Source organism: Triticum dicoccoides, chromosome 3A (genome assembly GCF_002162155.2).
Source record: "Triticum dicoccoides isolate Atlit2015 ecotype Zavitan chromosome 3A, WEW_v2.0, whole genome shotgun sequence".
Taxonomy (NCBI): domain Eukaryota; kingdom Viridiplantae; phylum Streptophyta; class Magnoliopsida; order Poales; family Poaceae; genus Triticum; species Triticum dicoccoides.
In genome coordinates this window covers 634,982,645-634,992,200 of record NC_041384.1, presented here as the reverse complement: position 1 = coordinate 634,992,200, position 9,556 = coordinate 634,982,645, and positions in this window count along the sequence as shown.

The window sequence follows — 9,556 nt, the reverse complement described above, 5'->3', positions numbered from 1 at the left end:
CCGAAGGTATGTTTGGTGAGACCTTGACGACTGCTTTTTCCCTTCGTTTGTTTCAAAATCTGATCTTGCTGTAACTTGCAGGTAAGGTAAGGGAGGCCCAACAGAAAAAAGACCTTGAATTAGCTGAGAAGATCAAGCTTGCTGACGAGAAGTTAGCTTCAGTCACCAAGCTTGAACAAGACAATACCAATCTGAAAGCTGCTCTTGGGATCGCCAACAAGGAAGTCAGTCGACTGAAAACTGATAAAGCTGCCCTGACCGACCAAGTCAGTAAGTTGACTAGGAAGAAAAATGATCTGGAGTCCTTCCTGAGTGGTCTTGCCAAGAAGCTGTTCCTTATGCTTGAAGGTAAACCTCTATGCTCGGTAATCATTTCCAATCGTGGCTTTTCCATTCGACCATCGCCTTGACTCGGTGATCGTCCTTGCAGAATTTTGTCAAAACTTTGAAGAAGAAACTAGCCGGCTGGAACCAAACCTTGACCCCGTCACTTCTCCGGTGAACGACGAAGTTGCCATGAATGTTTTCCGACTGGAGTCCCGTGTTGCAGCTATCGTGGACTATCTTGCAAGGCTGAAGGTCGCCACATCTCACATCGACTCGACGCTCTGGCCCGGGGAGACACTTCAGAATGACCTCGAGTCGCTGATGGCTCGCTTGAACACGATCCCTGGTCGAGTGCAGGAGTGGAAAAAGTCCTCGGCTCGGTGCGGTGCAGATGTTGCTCTGTGTCTGGCCCGAGTTCACTGCAAAGATGCGCGAGAAGACAAGCTGGCGGCCCTCCGGGTGGCCAACACCAAGAAACACGACTTCAGGTCCTTTATGGAAACTTTCCTTGCGGCTGCCACTCGGATCACCGATGGGATTGATCTTCATGAGTTTGTTGCACCTTCCAGCCCTCCACAGGAGGGGTAAAAAACTTCTTCTAAGCTCGACGCTTTAAATTTGCCTCGGTGTGCCGAGTGGAATTGTAACCGATAAACCTTAACAGGCTTAGCGCCTGAGCACTTCCGGTTCCTTTAGGTATCGATCCGAACTTGAATTTGTCGTTTGAATAAGATTGCTTTTGGCTCGAAAATGTCTTTTGCAAGCCCAAAGCAAGACGCTTACTGCAGTCGACTTATTCCTTAGTCCGCTTAGGCGAGCACTGGGTTGCAGCTAAGCCCCCGAGTGAGAGGTTTGCTCTTCACTCGGTAGGATTTTGATAACTTAGGCGAGCACAGGGCTGCAGCTAAGCCCCCGAGTGAGAGGTTTGCTCTTCACTCGGTAGGATTTTTATATCTTAGGCGAGCACTGGGCTGCAGCTAAGCCCCCGAGTGAGAGGTTTGCTCTTCACTCGGTGGGATTTTTATATCTTAGGCGAGCACTGGGCTGCAGCTAAGCCCCCGAGTGAGAGGTTTGCTCTTCACTCGGTGGGATTTTGATAACTTGCGCGAGTACTTAGACTGCAGCTAGGCCCCCGAGTGAGAGGTTTGCTCTTCACTCGGTAGGATTTTTATATCTTAGGCGAGCACTGGGCTGCAGCTAAGCCCCCGAGTGAGAGGTTTGCTCTTCACTGGTGGGATTTTTATATCTTAGGCGAGCACTGGGCTGCAGCTAAGCCCCCGAGTGAGAGGTTTGCTCTTCACTCGGTGGGATTTTGATAACTTAAGCGAGTACTTAGACTGCAGCTAAGCCTCCGAGTGGAAGTCTGGCTTACCACTCGGTAGGATTTTCATAACTTAGGCGAGTACTTGGACTGCAGCTAAGCCTCTGAGTGAGAGGTTTGCTCTTCACTCGGTAGGATTTCGATAACTTAGGCGAGTACTTGGACTGCAGCTAAGCCTCCGAGTGAGAGGTTTGCTCTTCACTCGGTAGGATTTTTATACCTTAGGCGAGTACTTGGACTGCAGCTAAGCCCCCGAGTGAGAGGTTTGCTCTTCACTCGGTAGGATTTTTATATCTTAGGCGAGCACTGGGCTGCAGCTAAGCCCCCGAGTGAGAGGTTTGCTCTTCACTCGGTGGGATTTTGATAACTTAGGCGAGTACTTAGACTGCAGCTAAGCCTCCGAGTGGAAGTCTGGCTTACCACTCGGTAGGATTTTCATAACTTAGGCGAGTACTTGGACTGCAGCTAAGCCTCCGAGTGAGAGGTTTGCTCTTCACTCGGTAGGATTTTTATACCTTAGGCGAGTACTTGGACTGCAGCTAAGCCTCCGAGTGGAAGTCTGGCTTATCACTCGGTAGGATTTTTGATAACTTAGGCGAAACGGATTCGCAGCTAAGCCTCCGAGTGGGAGTCTGGCTCACCACTCGGTAGGATTTTTTACAAACTTAGGCGAAACGGATTCGCGGCTAAGTCACCCACTGGGGGGAAATTTCATTGGACAAAGTAAAAAGTGACAAAAATTATGGAGGAACTATGACACTATTACTTTGAGGTCCATGAACTACAGAAGTACTTTATTGCAACTCATCCGAGTGATAAAACTTAAGTGTAAAATGGGCGGAGAAGTTCCGCGTTCCAAGCTCGGGGCTCGTCGATATTATGCTTGACGTTATAGAGACGGTACGCCCCGTTGTGGAGAACTTTGGTGACGATGAAGGGTCCTTCCCAAGAAGGAGCAAGCTTGTGTTGTTTCTTCTGATCCACTCGGAGAACTAAATCTCCTTCTTGGAAGGCTCGACCTTTCACATTTCTGGCGTGGAAACGACACAAATCTTGTTGGTAGATGGTCGACCGGATCAGAGCCATCTCCCTTTCTTCCTCTAAAAGGTCGACTGCGTCTTGCCGCGCTTGTTCAGCTTCTGCTTCGTTGTAGATTTCAACTCGAGGAGCATTGTGGAGAAGATCACTCGGCAAGACTGCTTCAGCTCCGTAGACCAAGAAGGATGGAGTTCTTCCGGTCGACCGATTAGGTGTGGTCCTCAGTCCCCAAAGCACCGAGGGAAGTTCGTCGACCCAAGCTCTAGCTGCATGCTTGAGATCACGCATCAGTCGGGGTTTCAGTCCCTTGAGAATCAGGCCATTGGCTCGCTCTGCTTGTCCATTCGACTGCGGATGAGCGACTGAAGCGTAGTCGACTCGTGTGCCTTGAGAATTACAGAAATCTCTGAATTCCTCCGAGTCAAAGTTCGACCCATTATCCGTAATGATGCTGTGCGGGACTCCATATCTGAATATTAGTTCTCTGATGAAGCTAACAGCAGCACCGGCGTCAAGGTTCTTGATTGGTTTAGCCTCGATCCACTTGGTGAACTTGTCGACTGCCACCAGTACATGCGTGAAGCCACTTCGCCCTGTTCTCAAAGGACCGACCATGTCCAACCCCCATACTGCGAAAGGCCAGACGAGTGGAATGGTCTTCAGGGCTGATGCAGGCTTGTGCGACATATTCGAGTAGAACTGACATCCCTCGCACTTATCCACTATCTCCTTTGCCATCTCATTTGCCTTTGGCCAGTAAAATCCGGCTCGGTATGCTTTGGCCACGATGGTCCGAGAGGACGCATGATGGCCACAGGTCCCCGAGTGGATATCATTGAGGATGAGTCGACCTTCTTCTGGTGTTATGCACTTCTGACCAACTCCAGTCGCGCTTTCTCTGTATAATTGTCCTTTGATTACGGTAAAGGCCTTAGATCGACGGACGATCTGTCGAGCCTCTTCCTCATCCTCCGGAAGCTCTTTTCTCAGGATATACGCGATATATGGAACTGTCCAGTCGGGAATGACCACCAAGACCTCCATGATCAAGTCGACCACCGCTGGGACTTCAACCTCAGTCGGATATGTGGCACTCTTGGGCTGTGGAGCTTCTTCGGTGAAAGGATCTTCTTTGACTGACGGAGTGTGTATATGCTCCAAGAACACACCACTCGGAATGGCTTCTCTCTTGGAACCTATCTTTGCTAGATCATCAGCTGCTTGATTTTTCAGTCGGGGTATATGATGGAGCTCCAACCCCTCGAACTTCTTTTCCAGCTTCCTCACTGCACTGCAGTATCCAGTCATGGCTGGGCTTCTCACGTCCCACTCCTTCATCACTTGGTTGACCACTAAATCCGAGTCGCCATAAACCATCAGGCGACGGACGCCGAGTGAAATGGCCATGCGCAACCCATATAAGAGGGCCTCATATTCTGCCTCATTGTTGGAGGAATCAAAGTGAATCTGGAGCACATATCTGAGCTTATCTCCTCTGGGGGAAACCAGGACAACCCCAGCACCGGAACCATTCAACATCTTAGAGCCGTCAAAGAACATGGTCCAATGCTCCGAGTGAACTTCAGTCGGCTGCTGCTGTTCAATCCACTCGGCGAGGAAATCTGCTATTGCCTGGGACTTAATGGCTTTCTTTGCCTCAAACTTGATATCAAGGGGAAGAAGTTCAATCGCCCATTTAGCCACTCGACCAGTTGCATCTCTGTTGTGCAAAATCTCTGATAGTGGAGCGTCGCTGACGACTGTGATGGAATGATCAGAGAAATAATGAGCAACCTTCTTTGTGGTCATGTATATTCCATACACAAGCTTCTGATAATGAGGATATCTCTGCTTGGATGGAGTCAAGACTTCAGACAAATAATACACTGGGCGCTGAACTTTGAGAGCTTTTCCTTCTTCTTCCCGCTCGACAGTAAGCACAGTACTGACGACTTGTCCTGTGGCTGCGATATAGAGCAACAGAGGCTCTTTGCTGATTGGAGCAGCAAGCACCGGCTGGGTGGAGAGCAGAGCTTTTAGCTCGGCAAATGCTGCATCAGCTTCTGGAGTCCACTCGAACTTGTCTGCCTTCTTCATCAGTCGGTAAAGAGGCAATGCCTTTTCACCGAGTCGTGAGATGAATCGACTTAATGCGGCCAAGCATCCAGTAAGCTTCTGGACATCGTGCACTCGCACAGGGCGTTTCATTCGGAGAATAGTGCCGATCTTCTCTGGATTAGCGTCGATTCCTCATTCGGAAACGAGAAAACCGAGTAACTTGCCACCAGGAACTCCAAATGTGCACTTTGATGGATTGAGCTTGATATCATACCTTCTGAGGTTGGCAAATGTTTCGGCGAGGTCAGCGAGCAGGTCGGAAACTTTTCGTGACTTGACGACGATATCATCCATATACGCTTCCACATTCTGACTGATTTGAGTGAGAAGACACTTCTGAATCATTCGCATAAATGTGGCTCCGGCATTCTTGAGGCCGAATGGCATGGTGATATAGCAGAAGCACCCGAATGGAGTGATGAAAGCTGTTTTTACCTCGTCGGGTCCGTACAGACGGATCTGGTGGTACCCAGAGTAGGCGTCTAGAAAAGACAGTCTCTCGCATCCCGCGGTCGAGTCAACAATTTGATCTATGCGAGGGAGAGGAAAATGATCTTTCGGGCAGGCCCGGTTGATGTGCTTGAAATCAATGCACATTCGGAGTGATTTGTCCTTCTTAGGAACCATGACGACATTAGCGAGCCACTCGGAGTGGTATATCTCTCGGATAAATCCTGCCGCCAACAGTCGAGCCACTTCCTCACCAATGGCTTTTCTCTTCTGGACGGCGGACCGCCGAAGATGCTCTTTGACTGGTTTTGCAGATGAGTCGACTCTTAGGCGATGCTCAGCCACTCCCCTGGGAACACCTGGCATGTCAGCGGGCTTCCATGCAAAAATGTCCCAGTTCTCACGGAGGAACTGGATGAGCGCTTCTTCCTATTTCGGGTCGAGGCGCCAACTGTCGTGGTTCTAAGTCTGACAGTAGAGTGGGGGGTAGGTATGGAGAGGCAAGGTCCTAGCTATGGAGAGGTTGTAAACACAAGAGATGTACGAGTTCAGGCCCTTCTCGGAGGAAGTAAAAGCCCTACGTCTCGGAGCCCGGAGGCGGTCGAGTGGATTATGTGTATATGAGTTACAGGATGCCGAACCCTTCTGCCTGTGGAGGGGGGTGGCTTATATAGAGTGCGCCAGGACCCCAGCCAGCCCACGTAATGAAGGGTTTAAGGGACATTAAGTCCGGGACGTTACTGGTAACGTCCCACATAAAGTGTCTTAACTACCATAAAGTCTACTTAACTACAGGCCGTTGCAGTGCAGAGTGCCTTTTGAACTCCTGGTAGTCGAGTGAGTCTTCGTGGTCGAGTCCTTCAAGTCAGTCGAGTGAGTCCCTCGTTGGTCGACTGGAAGGTGACCTCTTCTAAGGGTGTCCTTGGGCAGGGTACTTAGATCAGGTCTGTGACCCTACCCTAGGTACATGACTCCATCACAAGACCCAATCCTAAGCCTAGCACAAAGATCGTGTAGTTCGTATGCTAAAGCTTTTCTAATGTCAAGTATCATTTCCTTAGACCATGAGATTGTGCAACTCCCGGATACCGAAGGAATACTTTGGGTGTGCCAAACGTCACAACGTAACTGGGTGGCTATAAAGGTACACTACAGGTATCTCCGAAAGTGTCTGTTGGGTTGGCACGAATCGAGACTGGGATTTGTCACTCCGTGTAAACGGAGAGGTATCTCTGGGCCCACTCGGTAGGACATCATCATAATGTGCACAATGTGACCAAGGAGTTGATCACGGGATGATGTGTTACGGAACGAGTAAAAGAGACTTGCCGGTAACGAGATTGAACAAGGTATCGGGATACCGATGATCGAATCTCGGGCAAGTACAATACCGCTAGACAAAGGGAATTGTATACGGGATTGATCGAATCCTCGACATCATGGTTCATCCGATGAGATCATCGTGGAACATGTGGGAACCAACATGGGTATCCAGATCCCGCTGTTGGTTATTGACCGGAGAACGTCTCAGTCATGTCTGCATGGTTCCCGAACCCGTAGGGTCTACACACTTAAGGTTCGATGACGCTAGGGTTATAAAGGAAGTTTGTATGTGGTTACCGAATGTTGTTCGGAGTCCCGGATGAGATCCCGGACGTCACAAGGAGTTCCGGAATGGTCCAGAGGTAAAGATTTATATATGGGAAGTCCTGTTTTGGTCACCGAAAAAGTTTCGGGTTTTATCGGTAACGTATCGGGACCACCGGGAGGGTCCCGGGGGTCCACCAAGTGGGGCCAACAGCCCCGGAGGCTTGAATGGGCCAAGAGTGGGAAGGGACCAGCCCCTGAGTGGGCTGGTGCGCCTCCCACAAGGCCCAAGGCGCAGCTAGGAGGAGAAGGGGGAAACCCTAGGCGCAGATGGGCCTAAGGCCCACCCTAGGGCGCGCCCCCTTCTCCCCCTCTTGGCCGCCCCCCCCTCCATCCCATCTAGGGCTGCCGCCCCCCTAGGGGTGGGAACCCTAGAGGGGGCGCACCCTCCTCCCCTTCTCCTATAAATAGTGGGGGTTTTGGGCTGCCCATGACACACACGATTTGATCTCTCCCTGGCGCAGCCCTACCTCTCTCCTCCTCGTCTCTTGCGTGCTTGGCGAAGCCCTGCTGGAGTACCACGCTCCTCCACCACCACCACGCCGTTGTGCTGCTGCTGGATGGAGTCTTCCTCAACCTCTCCCTCTCTCCTTGCTGGATCAAGGCATGGGAGACGTCACCGGGCTGTACGTGTGTTGAACGCGGAGGTGCCGTCCATTCGGCACTAGGATCTCCGGTGATTTGGATCACGACGAGTACGACTCCTTCAACCCCGTTCTCTTGAACGCTTCCGCATAGCGATCTACAAGGGTATGTAGATGCACTCTCCTTCCCCTCGTTGCTGGTTTCTCCATAGATAGATCTTGGTGGCACGTAGGAAAATTTTGAATTTCTGCTACGTTCCCAACAAAGTTGGGTTTAGAATGTGCAGTTGGGGGGTTAAGGCTCAAAATTGTGCATTGTTCAATTGCTTAATCTAAGGAGGAGGAATGCCCAACCGTATTGTTTGCTTATTTCATAGTTTGAAATTACACATTTCTATTTGTTCGTGATTTACGCCTACAAATGTGAAGTCTGATAGTTTAAATATTTTGAGATAGATAGCCTAAAAAAATATTTTGAGATAGAAATCACATGTAATTATTTATATAACTTTGATTTCTATAAATGAAGCCTAAAATTGCAAATATTTTTGTGCAAACTTAAGTTTAGAACTATGTGATTTTAGTGGTACAATTTGAGGCCCAAAATTGCACATAAAAAGGCACACATTTTTTTTAAAACATGGCAAAAGATTTACCAATTTTATTGATTAACGTAGAAGATTTAGAGGTCAAGGCCCAATGACAAAATTATAACAATCACTCTCGCAACATTACATTACGCAAATGCAAGGCCCCAAAGTAATATATCCTCTTTGTTCCTAGCGACAATGACTCCAACCGAAACGACAATGTTGCAGAAGACCCACACATTCCTCTTCTTCCAAAACTCCCAAGAAATAAGCAACATCAAGGAAACACGCGGCCTTTACGATTGGTCTTCTTGGAAGTGTTGTCGCTCCACCACACTTTAACAGTATGGTGTCACCCCAATTGAAAGGGTGCACATCATGGCGGCTGAACCCAGTTTTTATCATGTCCCGGGCTCTGACAGTAACGACATTGAAAAAGAAGACATGTCGTCGATTCTTGGACCTACTTGCAAAGGGGGCATAAGTGGCAGTTAGGCCACCTAGGACGTTGAAGTCTGCCAGTCGTCCAAATCCCGTTGTTAATTACAAGCCACGTGAAGAACTTGCATTTATGGGGCGCTCAAATCTGCCATGTATTGAATGGATTAAGTCAGGACTAACATAAATTATGTGGAGAGAACACAAATATCCCGAGTTGATCGTTCAAAACCAAATCTCGAATGGAATAAGTCAGGACCAGCATAATTTCTCTGGGAAAATAAACAATGGATCCGTTAGGAATGTCACTCTATATTTGATCGAGATTGCTAAAGCTTGAAATTGAAAAAATGTCGCTTTTGTGCAATTTTGCTTTATAATGTGCAATTTCGAGTGTTTGCACATTTTAAAAGCCTGAAATAGCACATTACTGCTTTCTGTAATCTTAGCTTGAAACTGCAAATATTTTTCGATGTAACTTTATGTTTAAAACTTTGTACTTACATGTAATTGCAGTTTGAAGCCTAAAATTGCACACTGAAAAGGTACAACTTCGTACTTATGTAGAAAAAAACATTTATGAATTTTTTATTTTTGTATTTGGCTTTTACATTTGTCTAAGTATTAGATGTGTTTGGGGAGCACATAAATACTTAAGGGTGATAAAAAGTAAAATTGCATGATGTACTCAACTTCCTGAGCAAACGCTCCCAGATTTGAACGTTGGCCACAATCTAGCATTGAGACAACATTTCTTCCGGTTTCCCTAAAGAGAAACCTATACTTTATATATTTATGATTAAAAATATGAATTCTTTTTTGACTAACTACAAATGTGAAATTAGTTGGGTACACATTCTGAAATGTATATTTTAACGTGATTCTTAATCTAGTGATTGGGTAGTCAACGCATTTATAAAATTGCACACGGTTTGTTTTTTATGCAATTATGGTTTTAGAACTGTGCAATTGGATACTTTCCACGTAACCCTTAGATTACGCAAATCACCATTCTTTTTGTTCAGTTTGGGGTTTAAAATGTG